This window comes from Meriones unguiculatus, chromosome 16 (assembly GCF_030254825.1).
Source record: "Meriones unguiculatus strain TT.TT164.6M chromosome 16, Bangor_MerUng_6.1, whole genome shotgun sequence".
NCBI classification, from domain to species: domain Eukaryota; kingdom Metazoa; phylum Chordata; class Mammalia; order Rodentia; family Muridae; genus Meriones; species Meriones unguiculatus.
In genome coordinates this window covers 12,567,248-12,584,462 of record NC_083363.1, presented here as the reverse complement: position 1 = coordinate 12,584,462, position 17,215 = coordinate 12,567,248, and the positions used below count along the sequence as shown (strand labels likewise).

The 17,215-nt window shown below is 39.7% G+C and overlaps 1 protein-coding gene across 4 annotated transcripts in view; it reads left to right on the top strand.

Annotated features, from left to right (window-relative positions):
• Pcdh15 (protocadherin related 15) overlaps nt 1–17,215 on the top strand; it is a 1,462,904-nt gene that overhangs the window by 463,317 nt on the left and 982,372 nt on the right. The window lies entirely within an intron of this gene.

Sequence of the window (17,215 nt, the reverse complement as noted above, 5' to 3'; positions counted from 1 at the left end):
TGACGAGTACAAGGTGAAATCTCAGGGTTGTTTTGATTCCCAGCTCCTTGATGACTAAGGGCATTGAACATTTCTTTAAGTGTTTCTCTGCCATTAGATATTTTTCTATTGAGAATTCTCTGTTTAGCCCTATACTCCACTTTTTAAAATTGGATTACTTGGTTTTTTAGTGTTTAACTTCCTAAGTTCTTTTTATATATTCTGGATATTAGCCCTTTGTCAGATATTGCTAAAACAATCCTATACAATAACAGATATGGAGGCATTTCTATTTCTGATCTCAAAATGTACTATAGAACAATAGCAATAAAAACTGCATAGTGCTGGCATAGAAACAGAATGGTGGATCCATGGAATCGAATAAAGGACCCAAAAAATAAACCCACACTTTATTTTTGACAAAGGTGCAAAAACCATGCAATGTAAAATAAGATAACATCTTCAACAAATCGGTCTGGTCTAACTAGATGTCTACATGTAGAAAAGTGCAAATAGATCCATATTTATTGCACAAAACTAAAGTCCAAGTGGATCAAAGACCTCAGTATAAAACCAGACACACTAAATCTGTTAGAAGAAAAAGTGAAAAGAGCTTGGAACTCATATGCTATTTGTATTCGAATGGGGGGGTAGATTTGGGTGAGTTAGGAAGAGGAAAGGTTAGTGGACGAGTTGGGGGAGTCGAAACACTAATCAGAATATACCGTATGGAAAAAAATCTGTTTTCAGTGAGAAAAATGAAAATAATGCAAGTGTCCATGGAACAGAAAGGCCATTTTTCTTTTCTACCTAATGTTATCAGCATGAATGTGTCCCAAAGCTGTGACCCATGAAACCACTTTGGGATTTTTAAAAATGCAGCGAGAATGAACATGCAAACACGGAGAACAGTCTGAAATGAACGTTTTCTCACTATTCCTTAATCCACCCAGGCTTCTGTAGAAAGATACTACAAACCAAGTACCGTATGTATCTCTCCCTGTTCTGAAGGCTGGGTCTGAAAACAGGGTGGTTGCAGAGCAGTGTCTGGGAAGATCCAGTTCCTCGCCGATCCGATGTCCATTTTCTCCCTGCATCCTGCAATTCCATCATTCGGGAGGTGGAGGCAGAAGGATAAGAATTTGAAGATCATTCTCAGCTACCTACTGAGATTTTTTTTAGGCCAGCCAGGGCTTGTCTTAAACAAACAAAGCAAAAGAAAACACACAGACACAGGCAAGAATATTTGATATAACAGTAATTGTTTAGAAGGCCATAGCTGTAACTGAAGCCGAGTGACACGGTGGCGCCCAAGCCACCATTGGTTAACGCATCCAACGCAACCTGTTTGAGCTGGCTGTTTAGCAAGCAGGATAGAAAAATCAACTTTCACAAGATGGCAAGAGGAGTGAGGTAAAACTCTAGATAGGGGAAAGAGGAAAGTGGGCTGAGGATTGGAGGAGCAACTCAAGACAACATAGCAAGAGATGATTCATGGTTGCAGTGGGAAGGGGAACATGGTGAATACAAGGTCCTTGTTAGAAGTGGCCAATAGGGTTAAAAAGTAATGCATAGGGATGGAACAGTGAGTATGAGAGATAAGGTCAGAGCCAGAGGTTTGGAATTGTAGACCTAGCAGGGACTTTGAATTCAGTTTCATTGCACCAAGTGATCAAGAGTGGAATGTTCTGACATGTTTTAAAATCACAATTCTCACTTGTTTGGCCTGTCCCTGGGGTCTACAGACACATAGGCACATCTAGTAGCCAAGCTCCCAATGGCTGGACCACCCTTTCTAATGAGCTTGGCGAAGACTGGCAATAATAAAGAAAAATGTATTTTTCCATGATGATATGAAGATTTCTGGATTTGGGGAGGGGGGGAGAATGGTGATTTGAGAGTGTGTTAAAAGTTCATCTGGAAGTAAACAACTGGCCCTGATGGCTCATTAGTGAGCGACTTAGCACTTTGATGGCATCCATGGATTATTCGGAGGTTACTCACATATTTTTGTTTTTCTCTTCACAAGTATAAACTGCTACAGTGAAATTTATCATGACCCATCACTGGTGGAAGATTCCCAAGTAAATGCAACTCATCACCAAAGTCTGCATTATGCCTGAGTTATTTTTGATGTCCCTGTTTTTTTAGAGATTAGTGGCTTGGGAAGGGATATGTGCTCCTACTATCTCTATGTGGGCTCTTTTACTTCTAGCTTCCCACTAAATGGAAAAGGCTCTGTCTCAGGCACTGAAGAGTTGGAAACCAAGTGCCTAGTAGCCAAGTGCTTTGTCTTATCCTCAGGCCGTGAGGGAGAGAGTGTAGACGCCAGTCACCATCTATACACACGTCTGCCCTGCAGGTGCAGACAGGATCCTGTGAAGGTGGGTGGACATGTTGAGAATTAACACCTGGCTCATTGTTCATGTGCCAGAGCCGCGTAAGAGCTAAAACGCATTCCTGACAGGATGCCCGTCCCTTTGTTTCCACAACAGCACACCCGCGGTACACATTTCTGGTCTCCAACATTCCCCAGGGGACTTTCCAAACCGCTTCTCTCCCTGGAGCCTCACAGCTACGCCGTGGGAGCGTGGCCAGATTGCGAGTGCTCCATCGTCTGTGGCTTGAACCTTCGAGAGGCGTGAGAGGGAGAACATTAATGAAGGCTGTGCCAAGTGGAGCAGTGACAGACTTAAGTCAGCGGCCTTTTGCGGAAAAGCAGCATTCTTTTTAGAAGTAAAGCTAATATTGCCCAAGCCCCGGATGCTTGACTTTGTGTTAGAACTCCCTGTGGGAAATATGTGGAAATAATCTAGATGGCTCTATAGTTATGAAACCTGGCTTTTAATGTTATGAAAAGAGAACAGGTTGATGGGGACACTTTTATGGTGATTTATGGCTTTTACCCTATCCCGTACTTCTGCCTCTCAGGCCACGTGCAAATGAACTTCGGTATTACAGGAAAGCTTTCATGTTCAAATGAAACACGTGCACACGCACCCTTGCAGAAGGAAGGCACAGCCAAAGAATGTCAAGGTGAAGAATCACGCGAGGCAGTTTCTGTGACTCAACAGCCCGCCTCTCACTCAGCGCAGACATCTGTGTGCTCTGCGTCTCCACAGATTTTTCACTTCCAGGATATTTCAGCGCCGCACGATGGGCTTTCTCTGCGTCGCACACACTGAGTTCCCTTCAGGACTTTTCATGGCTGCTGGCATGCTTGGCTCCACCTGGCATAACAAGGCACCAAACACTGTACCGGACATATAACACCGCAGGTCAGCCTTGTGCAAATCAGGCCACTATCTCAGAGGTAATACCTTGTCACCCAACTCTTCTGGTTAAACGCTTTCGTGGTGGTGATGTTTCAGTTCAAGACCTGATCCCTTTCCGAAGGATTCGCTCCTGATACCCTGGGTTAGGCTTCTGATCCCAGAGTATGGACACGGCAAGCTTCAGGTCTTCAGATGATTAGCTCCGGTCCAGTGCTGAATAACATCCCACTAACCAAATACATCTTGGTTTATTTCATCGTTCACTTACGTACAGGCTTGTTTACTGCACCCAGATTTCGTGCTGGTGACTAAAGCTGCTGTGAACGTCCGTGTTCAGCTTCAGTGGAAGTTCTCTTTAGGTGGACATAGATAGAGTTAAATACCAGGCTCATTTCCATTGTTTCATATGGCTAAAACTATTTAATGCCATAAGAAATTTCCACGCTGTCTTTCAAGATGATGGTACCGTTTGGCATTCTGCCAGGTTCTGCTTTTTGCTGTTCTAACCACGTTTTATTAATGTCTTCAGAGCTTTTAAATTCTGTGTGTCCTGTTAAATTAGGCTGGCATCTCATTATGTGCCTATTTACCTTCATTGATAGTGTGTCAAGATCTGTGGTGAATTTTTAAATCAACATGATTTATATATTTTTTTTAAATATTTAGTGTGTTTTGAGTAACAGTAGTTTGCCACAAATAAATCTTTAAATTTCTTTCTGTGGCTCCTCTTTTCATTCTTGTACCATTGTCTTTTCAAAGTGGAAAGTTTTAATATTAATGAAACTTATTAATGCTTTTTATTTTCTCTTTATACATCATGAATTTTCTGGATCTTAAAATCTCATTATCAACCCATCCACCCAGATTTTCTATAGTTGTCTTTGGGAAATTTGCACCTTTCATTTTATATTACATTTAGGTCTCAGACCCCAGATTGTCTCTCTCTACATGCAGATTTTATCAAGTAATTATTGGCCTTTTGTTTTCTTATCACTTTATTTTGCTTCTTTATCCATCATTTTACCTGTAAAGTATCCACTCACCACTTTTGCATATATATGAAATCCAGAGAAGTGTAAGGTAACCGTTTCTTAAGAATATACCAAACAAGTTGGCCATGGTAGCTCACATCTGTAACCCTACCACTCACAATGTTGTAGAAAAAGGACTACTGTATAGGGGGCCAACCTTCCCTATGTACATATTACATATATGTGAGAAAGCAGCTGATGTAAGTAGCATTGACACTGAATGGAAACCAACCATTTTTTATGATATTCAAGGCACAAATCTAAAAGCTAAAGCAATTTTCTACACTGTGAATTTACCCAATGGGAAATGCGGAGATGACTTCATATTTCTAACCAAGACCCCCCCCACACACACACACTTTCACAAAGGAAGCCAGCGCAAGGCAAGCCCTGTATGACTAGGTAGGCATATCTTGAGTGAAGCAAAGATTCATACACATGGGTTTTTGTTTGTATTATCCTTTGTAAAAAGTGAATTAATTGTGTCCATTTATTACAATAACAGTGAAGGAGATTGAAGGGTATTTTCCAATAAGCTTGATATAGACAATGAAACAAATACTATTTCACTTCATGTGTTTTATTATTATTATTATTATTATTATTGTTGTTTCATTAACTACTGTGTTAAGGCAATGTGAATTATGCCTGATGATCCAACATGTAGATGAGAGAAAAAAAATGTCTTTAGTTCAAGATTTATTTTCTCATTCCTACATGGGTCACTGCACTAAAGCCATTCATTCTAAAATAAAATTCAGCAATAGTTTGGGGATTTAATCCACATATTCTCTCTCATTCTCTTTTTTAGTATATGTTGTTCTGGAAAATGACTTTCATCCTTATATAATTTTATTAGGTGTAACAACAAAAGCATTAACCATATTTATTAGGTGTTAATAGGTATGCAATGTCTTTACTTTTAGGACAGCTGAATTAAGTGGCTCAGTGTCAGAGAGCCTATAGTTCTAAGCAATGTGTGTTCTGCATTTCTTAATATCTCACACGGGCAGCAAGAGGCTTGATTAACTCATTCTGCTCCACTTTGAAGGTTCAGATTTTAACCTATTCATCGATCGTACACGTGGATTGCGGAACTCTACCTAATATCATGTACTCAATTTAACAAAATTGAAACTAAGTAACCAGCTATAATGGATTGAGTTACAAATAATGGAGGGCTTTGTTTGTTTCATTGGGATAACAATTTAGCATCTGTTATGTTCTTTGCATAAAATTAGTTCAGTGGCATATACGAAATTAGAATATGGTTTAAATTATCATTCCAGGGCCTGTTAGCGTTAGAAATAAAACACGGACAATAGAAGTGGGAAAGGCAACCCTAACACCTTCTCCAACACCCATATGTGTTAACTGTGATGATTTTGACAGGGCCATGGCCTCTAGCCACACAGGTCTGAAGCCCTGACACCCTGACTCACCTATCAACAGCTTTCTGTCCTTGAGTGCTAGTGCTGGCTTGCTCCCTGTACTACAGGTGATGCTGTGAAGCAGCAATCTCAGGAAGCAATAATGGGCTCCCGCTCTAGAGCAGCATTTCAGGGTTAAGCTTAATTACCTCGGGATATTGCTTACTGTATATTTCTGTGGCTCAGGACTAAAACCATTGTGTGAATTTTACCTCCAACTAGACAGCTCCATGGCCAGGCATTGCCATGAGGGTGGCTGAGCAATATGGGAAAAGAGTGAGAATTCTGTGAAGACTAAAGAACATTAACAGTACACTTGCAATTAAAACTAGTAACCTTTCTAGAGCATGTACATGAAATCAAATGTGCAATGCAGTCACTCAATCTACTGTCTGCTCCATGTGGCAAAACTAGTAGCAAGTTGATTAAAGAGTATATAGCTTGGTTACAGAAGGTTAAGAAGTGTGTGTGTGTGTGTGTGTGTGTGTTTGTGTGTGGTGGGTATGAGTATGTGGGTGTGATGTATGGGAATATGTAACCCAACAGTGAAACCGAGGCAGAAAAATAAGCACATGGTCAGAGTTTATGGAATAGTGTATATGTCTGTAATTTAAAAAAAAATAAAAATAAAAAGACTCAGGAGGCTGAGGCATACAGGGCCATGAGTTCCAGACCAGCTCACATTACATGTAACATTTTATTTAAAAGTCAATTATGTACATGATAAAATAAATTAAATACAGTAGAAGAGTATTTTAATAAGAAAAGAGTTGTCTGCGCGCCTTTAGTAATACCCTGGTTTGATACAGTTCTTAATGGATTTTATAATTGCTTACCACATTTGAGTGAACAAAGTATTATGAAATACAAGTTATAACAGAAGATATAGTTAAAATAAAAGAGATGTGAAGCCCAAGACAATAAATCAAATGGGTAGAAGTTGGTAAGAAATAAGCTTCAAACATGAACTATAAACACTCACAATAACATGGGAATGTTAAAAGAGGAATAGTGATTTTTTAAATTGAATAAAATTAAGAATACATGTAGGAGTGAAAAGTAAGTACAAGTTCTGGTAAGTACAACTTCAGTTCTTCTGTTTAGAGTCTTTGTTTTAGGAGATGGATGACAAAAGAAAGCAAATCTTTGTGAGGCTGCAGTCAAGTCTTTCTTTAAGGGGGTTCTGCTGTGAGGACCACAGAGAGAAGAGAAAACCAGGCCTCGAGATGGAGAGAACACAGCCAGTCCTCACTCATGAGACCCCACAACCTCCTTCTCTATTTCAGCCTTACCGTTGCCTGTGGCAGGTTATAAGATGCACCAATAAAATCTGGCATCATATTAGGGCTTACATTGCCCATCTGTCATAAGCAAACAGTCACGGGCATAAAATGTTCAATAACCCTTATGTGTTGGAGAACAGTAATGAAAATTATGATCAAACCCCCGTCCCGTTGTGAGAACAAAAACATAATGAGTTTGACTGATTTTCTTTTGCTGCATGTAGAAACTTCATTAGCTAGCCATGCTCTTTGTCACCTATATCCCCAGTCTGTGGACTAGACAGGGAACAGTTGACAGGGTTTTCAGTCCGAGAGGCCAACTGTAAGGTTGAAGGTAACCCACACATCTGAAGGTGACATGATTTTATGCGGCATTTGGTCAGGGTACCTTCACTGAGCTAGGATGATCTCACACTGAGGACCACAAGCTAACATCTGTTAATCTTTGTACTGTGGTGAACGATGTGATGCACAGTGATCAAACTGTCCTTGTATGACTACAGTGATTTTTATCTAACAGTAAACACCGGGGAAGAGACAGAATCTTAGTGGAGTGAAAGCTAATGCAATAAGCTAATGCAATACTGATGCTTCCGTGAGGAGATTCCAGTTACAATCCAAAGTGACAGAGTTAATCACAAGAAATCAGGAAAACAGATTTGTATGGAAACTGTGGGGAGAGGATACACGTTTTGAGCTACTGTGAAGAATGGAAAATTTTATTTCATGTACTGCAAAAACTCTACTATGATATTTAAAGAAAACAGAATCAGAGAGGACTGTGTGAAATAACTGGAGATTAGGTAGGCGGGAAAGTTCGGGTTTAAATAAAGTTTTGAAATTGGAGCAATGTGGAGGATTGTGTTTCAGAACACAGTAAGGACTGGTGAGGCGGGAGGCGGGGAGTCACACGGAGGACTCACCACTGAAAAGAATGCTCTGTTGTATGTAGGATCTGGGCCGCAGAAGAGCTGGGCGCGGAGCTGGATAGATTCAGAAGATTTCTGTAGGGTGGCGGGTTGTTCAGCATACGGGAAATGTGCACACCTCCGGGATCAGACATTTGGCTTACGAATGAAAATCCGTTTTCAGATAATATGATTTTCCTAACTTTTGGTTAGAAATGGTTCTCCATAGTGTTACTTTAAAGAAAACAGAACTTCTTCAACTCAGTGGCTGGCTCTTTGACCTCCCCACCCCGCGTGGGAGTAGCAGCCTAGCTAGCCCACAGAGCAGGACATTGCAGCCGGTCCTGATGAGACCTGATAAGCTAGGGTCAAATGGAAGAGGAGGAGGACTTCCCCTATCATGGACTTAGAGAGGGGCAGGGAGGAGATGAGGGAGGGAGAGTGGGATTGGGAGGGAACGAGGGAGGGGGCTGCAGCAGAGATACAAAGTAAATAAGCTGTAATTAATATAAAAAATAAAAATTTATATGTGAAAAAGAAAATAAAACATGTGCACCCGCTAACACTTTAATGCTCAGCTACCTTCCTTTTGTGCGAGGTAGACTCCCTCTTCTACTTTAAAGCAGATGACTTGCTGCACGGCTGGTGTAGTTCTCTTTTCAAACAGCAAGGGGCGCTCGTGGGTAAGCTTGCTGCCCGGTTCCGGGCTCTGTGGCATCTAGAGCTTGGTTGGAGATTGCACAACTGACTTCCCACCTCTACGTGTGTCTCCCACAAAGAGCCGCTCCACCTCCTCTGTCGCCACTTATGGCGTTGTTGGGTTTTTATTTTATTCCCCTTGTATTCAGTCAGAAGAAAGAGAACAAAACAAACCTCAATGAAGTCAGAACACAGAGCATATAAAGAAAATAATGTTCCTTCCATCAGTTGTTGAGCATGTGCGGAACACTTTGCTCCTGATCTTAATAGGCCCGAATCGCCAGGCTTCCCACATAACGGAGGTGCGTTTCTGAGTAATTAAACACCTGTCAAGTGATTAAACAGTAAACACCTGCGGCAGGATTCAAATTTAAGCAAAGCACAGCCAATGGGATCAAGCCTCCCCAGACCCCATGTTGAAATAGGCACCCTGGCATGTAGAACACACCAGCAACCCCACCCCAACATTCCCACCCACTTAACAAAGACGTTTCTGTCCGTTTTCATATGTTAATGCTCGAGTCAAAAGCCTTCCACAAACCCTTTGAGCCAGACAGCGGTTTCTTCCGTCAGAGTGTTTATTAGAATCCCACTCATGTCCCGTCTTGATGTAGCTGTGCTCTGTGGGTGCTGGGTGAGCATGCCTTTATACAAGAGGAATTGAAAATGAAAGGTATGAAATTGAGACTCGCACTGATCTAGACCTTCCGAGCGTGGCTTTGCACCGAGGAATCTACCGGGCACGCTTCTGTAGCTGGGTGTAATTAGGCTGACAGTCAATGTGAGCTCTTGAATAAAAAATCAGGCTAAGGATTTTTTAAAAATTATTATTATTCTTTAACTTTAGATGACTATGAAGATTTTGTAATTTCTCAGACGCCTATAATAAAAAAATCACAGCGCACCTTAGTGGTTGCTGATCCCATGCTTGGCAGTTTCCACGGGTGGATGGCCAAAGACAAAGCTCCTGGACTTCAACATACGGGTCGCTTAGGCTTAAACAATGTTAATAGTTACATACAACCTCCCCCAAACATTCTAGCAAAACCCTCTCTTCCATGAGCAACCGTATGTCAGTGGAGCCAAGTTCGAAGGTTCTGGTCCATGCTGTATGGTGATTGCATAATATGCCGAGTTCTTGGAAACATTGAGTCTTGCTAGTTACTGGGATGTATAAGAATATTATAGTTAAAGGATATAAATGTTGTCTGTGATAAGGCACTAGTAGGGTCGCTTCTGAAAAAATGCTTACGGTGTCACATCTATATCCACATGTATGTGAAGACGCATGTCTGTTTGCGCACATGTGCCTCGTGAGCGGGTGCATGTTTACGTGGGTGTATATGTCTATGAATCTGTAGGCAGTGCTGCTTTGCGTGTATTCTTTCACGTGGAAGCATGCACACATGCCTCTGTGTGTATGAGGACATGTTCATGTGGGCGTGTGCACGTGTGCACGCATACGTGTGAGCAGATGCTTAGTGTCTTCCTCAATAAACTGCCATCTTTCTCCTGGAGACGGGGCTTCTCACTGAAGCTGGATCCAGCCCGGCAGGCTGACGAGTGAGGCCTCGAGGTGCTCCAGTTTCTGACTTCTCAGCACTGGTAACACTGCACGCATCAGGCTTTTGCAGAGGATGCTCGGAATCCAACCTCAGGGCTCCACACTTCCACAACAAGCCCTTCACTGACTGAGCTATCTCTCGGCCCCTTCAGGGTGTGTCTGAAACCCAGTTTATTATTTTGATAGAGCCACTGTTTTATCAATGAGTTTTTTTTTTTTTTCCTCCATGGCAGACAGAGCATCACATGACTATTTTTCCTCCATTTTATCCTCTCTATTTATCAGACTAAATCTCGAAAGAGAGATGAGTTAGGCAACTTCTAAATCCCAAGTGCCAAAGAGATATTAAGAAATCAAATGAACACTAGACCCAAGCGCTCAGGTTGTGTTCATATGTACAAATCCCTCTTTCTGCTAACAGAATGATCACTGTCAGGTGAGCATAGAAGATGAATATGTTTTCCAGGGCGGTCTAAGCTGTCTCCTGGCTGACCCCAAGCCACACATTTACCATTTCTGTAACACATTCATTTTTTTTTTTTCTGTGAGAAAACCGGTCAGGACCAGTGACTATTACCATGTCCATATGCTCCTCAGTCCTGCGATTTTATCCCCTAATTAAACTGAGGGCCAGGCCTCCATCTAAAATCACTTGCCACAGCAATACAGCTGACAATTGTTTCCGAAACTTTTTGGTTGACATAATTATGTTACGTCATTATAATTATTGCACAATATAACAGGAATAAGACGACCCTACATCATAGTTATCGCACCATAGAATAAAAGAATGGTGACCACAAATTCACAGCTCAAATTTCCAGTGTTAGGAAAAGAAGTTATGTGGTTGAAAACTGTGATAAATCCAGATAATTCCAAACGAACTAAAACGTATGTTCACCGTGACAAATGTGCGGTTCTATACATACCCATCGGCGACCTGGTGTAATGCTCTGGGAGTATGGCCCTACCTGGAGTGAAAGTTACAGAAGAGAGTTAACGAATGGAGCCTTTCTCACTGTGGTGGGAAACTTTGCTGATAACGAATGCATTAAATGCTATGACTAACGCAGATGCTAATGACTGACAGAAAACTGAGATATTCTTTTCTTATGAATGTGTGTTTGAAACAATCTTGAGCTTATTTGCACTTTGCATCTGTTAATTTTCAAAATCTTTTTAATGAGAATTGAAAGATGTTACCTCTGTTTAAAGAATAAATGGCAAGGCATTTCAACGACAAGACGTGTGGTTCAGGGGTTAGGAATGGTGGATGTTGTGGCAGAGGACTGGAGTTTGGTTGCCAGCTCCATTACGGTGTCATAAAACCACCTATAGCTTCCGGCTGGGCAGATCTGACACCATCTTCTGGCGTTGGCATGCACTGGAAACAAAAGTGGTGCACGGAAATATTTGAGCAAAATTTCATCCACATGAAAAATAAATAAATCTTTAAAAAAAAGTAATGCAAAAAAATATAGACCGACTGAAGAGGATGCAGAATGCTTCCTGAGGGTAAATTTGGGGAGATGCGTCTTGGGCCAGGTTTCTGCTGGGTTGTGACTTATTTTATACCTACTGATCAGGGAGGGTGTTATAATGATATGTAATGTAATACGTGGGACACCATGCTGCTCACGGAAAATCATCTGTTTAGATATGTTTTCTTATTTTTACTGTTAAGGGAAATTTGGGCAAAGCACGGTGCCTTGCGAGTGGCTATGTGGAGAATCAAGTTTAGGATGTCTAAGCTGTTCCAAAAATGCTCCAAAGTCACCTTGCTTCTTCTTTGTGAGTTAAATGCTTTCCCCACGCATTGGGTTGGAATTTTTATGATTATCCTTGACTGTTCATACAGTGGTCATCTGCAATTATCCCAAATGGATAGAGTAAATAAAATTTCCAATTTATTGTCCCCTCAACCCTCCTTGCCAATGGGGATGTTGTGAACCATACTGGGAAGGAGTCCAATAATTATAAGACACACATTGGAAAGGTCGTTGAAGTTTAAATTCAAACCCCAGTGGAGAAATAGAGAGGCTTTACAAAGATTTTTTTTCCAACTCAAAATAATCTTATATACATTTAAAACCCATCAATAGATCTTTCATTAAATGGAAAACATGTATGCAAAACATACTGTTGTTTATGTAAGGTTCAAGCATGTTAAAAATATCATATATGATTTTTTTTTTACTTTTATTTTATTGAATTAAATTTAAAACTTTGAGAACAGTGTTATAGAGGTTGAATAATCTGTGCAGACCTCTTGCCTGTCTCTGCTGAGATGTGATCTCCAGACTTGGGTAGGTACCAGTTCATCATTCACAGTGCAGCTTCATGACTGGGTGAAGAGATGGGGGGTTGAATATCTCTTTATTCATCTTTTTATCCTCAACATTTTATTGTTTTTCATAAATGCATTATAAAAGAAGTAACTGTAATCTTCATTTAATCTTGTCATGCCAATCAAGGCCCATAATCATCAAATAAGAATAGTATTGCTTTTGTGTTTCCTATTAAAAGCAGTACTTAGTTCAGCTTTCACATTGTCTTATTGAGTGTGAATGCCATGATGTATGTGCTATGTGAGAATTATTTTGCAGTGTGGGATTAGAACAACAGCCTGGCTCCTTTGAAGTCATAAACAGCATAAAAAATGTAATAGTTTGTGACCACACAACGGAGGGTTCCATTTGAAAATTCATTCTGATCACTTGCTTTGGCTTTTGGCAAGCATCTTTCAGTAAGAACCAGGAAATAAACAGCTCAGCGGAGGGAAGGGTTCCGGCTTGTGCTGTTTCACAGCCACGAGGCAACATGATTACCACAAGATCGGGTTCAGATAATCTGTGAACTCCAGGACAGCACAAGAGTGTCAGAATGCCGTGAATAATGCCGAGGAATTAAAGCTTTTCCTTATAATCATCTATATGATTTCTAAAAACTTCATATGTGGGAGAACTGTTCTCATGGAATGGAATAAAGATCTGTACAATACTGAAATAAAGAGATGCTTCAAGCTATGAAACGCCGTCTCAAAGTTTAGAATTCTTCGTAACAGAATCACAGTACAGCAATATAAATAGTAAATAGCATGGAATGCTTTATGCTGTGAAACTGAGAGATGCAGACTGGAAATGTGATTCCCAAAATGTGACTGACACATATTTTGCTCAGTACTGTGAGAACTAAGGCATTTGTGACATTTCTCCAGATTCACCTTGCCTCACAAAGATTGGGAAAGACTCCTAGTTCTATCAGAAGAGGTTTCTCCCGTTGGGTCGTTCTGAGGCAGACCTGAGACTTCTCCATTGTTTCAAACTCCCTGCTCATTTTGACCCTGTTAGTTTTAAGACAGCAGTTTAGATGATGTTACTTCAGGTCACTGAGGCTCTTCAAATGCTTGCTGTATTTCGGATCCAGGTGGTAGTGCTGCCATAGCTCACAGACACAAGCAGAGATACATACAAACACATATACACCATAGTCCGCAGATACACATACATAAAAATCCATACACATACACACATACATATAGACATGCATACACATGCAAGCACACACCCATGAACTCACATACACAGAGAAAAAACACATAAACATACATGTAGGCATACACACACATACACATATATATATACAGACAGACATATACACACACAAACCCATAGAAACACACATATGTACCCATACAAAAGATAGACTCACAAACATATAAACTATATACATACGTATGTATAGGCAAACACTCATACATGCCTTCACACATTATATATTATACATATATACACATATATACATTATATACATATATGAGTATATGAGCATATATGAATATATGCATTATATACATATACATATATGTGTATATCTGTACATATACTACATGTATATATAGGTACACACACATGTACATATTCCAAATAAGCACAAATTATGGATTTTCTTTTGTAGGTTTTCTGCACTTAGAATTTTTTTTCCTTTTTCTCAGAATTAAGTTAATAAAGCACATTTCTCACAAAGCACACTAGCGTCCTTTATTTGTGCACTAATTAAGACACTACTTTTTCCAGGTTTTATTCTTTTGTTTAAATATGTGCTGTGATTACTTTTAATTATGTGGGGTAGGTCTGTGCCCAAGAGAGCCACTACTCAGTTCAGACCAGTAGCATGTCTCTGAAGCTGTAGGTAAAGAAGTTGATGAAACACCCTCTTTGGGTACTGGAAGACAAACTCGGGTCCTCTTTAAGAGCTCTTAACCATAGAGCCAAATTTCCAGTCTATTGCTTCAATTCTTTTAGAAAATATTCCTTCATATTGTAAATATCATCAGCATGTCATCTCAGCCAGAGTCCTACAAATGAAAACAAACAGAAATCATTTTTAAATTATTTATATTTCATGTGCATTGGTGTTTTTCCTGAATGTATGTCTGCGGCTGTCAGATCTTGGAATTACAGGCAGTTTTGAGCTGCCATGTGGGTTCTGGGAAATGAACCCAGTTCCTCGGAAAGTCAGTCCTCCTAACCACTGAGCCACCTCTCCAACCCCCCAGGAATCATTATTATAGACTACACAGTCCATGTCTGCTGAGATTCAGAATTAGCTCTTCTATTTTCTCTTTATATTATTTTTTGGAAAGAAATATTTATTGGAAAGAAATGCCCCTATTTAAGACAAGCTATATTTCCTTGAGAAAAGAAAATACATGCTTGAAAAATATAAAGCAAATCTCAGTCTAACCAAAGAGTCTTTAATTTGCTTCATCTATCTATCCATCTATCTATCTATCTATCTATCTATCTATCTATCTATCTATCTAACTATCTCTGGGCATGGAATCAGAACCTCTCCACAGAGTTTTACACAGTCATAGAACCCAGAAAGCCTGACCTTGATTAAGCAGAGTCATCCCATCTTCCCAGAGGGAGCTAATGTCACTGCTGTTCTTCTAACAAATACTGATCAGTCCATAATTTTATTTATAAACATATACACCATCAAGGAGGAGACACACGTAGCCTTGATATATTTCCAAGCAATCTTCCAAGAAACACAGGTATTTATATCTTAAAATACATTAGATTTTTCTTGAAACAGTATATTCCTTTCTTTGTTTTTGGAGTCAAAGTTTAAGATATAATTTGTCCTCATGTTTAATGATGTCACTATGACCCTAAAGGAACTAATTAATTTTATTTAGCTGTAATTATTTTTTCTTATCACTATCAATGAGGTGAGTGGTTCTGTATTCTGAGTTTGAAGGAGTGAGCCTGGAAATAGAATGATAATCAAATAAGACACATCGCACACATTAGTAACAATATGAATTTATATCTGAGTAAGCATGTGGTTTGCATTATCTAATGTTTTCTACAAATCATTGGTTACTGAAATTCAATATAGATTTCTTAAGAGTTTAAACTGAACATCTAGAGCACGCCTACTCTCCCCAACCCCCAGGCTCACGAATCATTGCGGAAGAGGAAGCAGAGAAGGATTGTAAGAGTCAGAGGTAATGGAGTCTGCACTGAAAAGTGTTGGTGGGACACGGCAGGCCTGGTACATCCATGAACTCAATGAATGCACAGAATCTGTGACTATGCACGTAAGACCAGACAGAACCCTAGCATGGACGGTAGGGAAGAGAGGGACGGATTCCTTTACCTCGCTCCAATCTGAGTAGCTATTGGTAACTGAGAGATTCTAGGAAAAGGAGAGTCAGTCCTCTTTTGAGAGGCAGTTGCTCAGGGAATAGCCATGTTCCAATAGATGGTCCTACACTCGTGCACGATTATTTTTGTTCTTAAGATGGCATGCCCTGTGTTTGGGGAAAAGTTCCTACAACAAAATGAGGATCTGTCTTTTGTAGGTTACAAAGTTTCATAATGGGGACATTGTGTGTGTACTTACGACAGAATCTGATGTGGTTTATTCCATCTATGGTCTTCACATTTAAGAAAAAAGTTAAAGAATATTCAAGAATTTCTATGGTCATCATGCCGTAAGAAGCATAGATATAATGTTTAAGGTCTTAATTTGCCGTATCAATCATTTATCCATTATCTATCTGTCTTATCTATTTTTCAGTTGTTCCAGGATCTTTGCAGTTTGGAATCTCATTACCTAAACCTTAGGTCAAATATTTAGAACTGTGGATCATGCAACCACATTTCAGTTAAAGTTTTGTGTTTTAAAAACACTCTCTTCTAGAAGAATAGTTTGTTTTTCCATCATCATCATCATCAAACTTGTGAGGTTGTCATATAATTTTGAAAATGTCAACCTCTATGTTCATGCAGAAATGAAATTTCCTCCCTGACATCTCAGAAGGCACACATATCAAGTGTCCTATGATGCCTTTGGAAAACTAAGCCTTACCTAAGCAGGAGTTTCTAGTCTCCAGGGAAGACAGATAAGACTCCTGTGAGTCATAAGTTCCGAAAATTATGATAGAATATTAATATGTAAGTCTCTTCAACTGAGAAAAAAAATGTGGATTTGAAGTAGATTCTTGTAGAAGTCAGATAGAGAAATTTTGGAATTTAGTTTTTATTGTGGAATATGGGAGGTGTTAAATGATAAATTTATCATAGCTGTCCTAATTCTCTTTCTTACTCATCTCAGTGAGTATTTTTGTCCCTCCAAACATCAGCAGCATCTTGTTCCCTCCCACCCCCCACAGGCTCTGACGTCCATACTATTCTGGCATTTATTCTTAAAACATTGACTAGATATCCTGTGTTTTGGGGGAGGCTGATTTTTGTGAGTTATTTATTTGCTCCCTTTCTTCCTTGGCTCTGAGTTATTCAAAAACTAATGTTCACATGAGACCAAAATCACATTCGACTTTAGTATATAATCTAATAGTCTATTCAGACTGAAATCTTAAGGTGTAAAAATTATGAACTGTTCTAATATTTTAGTAAGAATTCAATTCATGTGTTCTGATATATCTGTGATAGTTTGGCATTGGGTCATCTGAATAATGTTTCACAATCCCATTTGTTTAAAATTATGTTCATTTTATAATATATGAACTA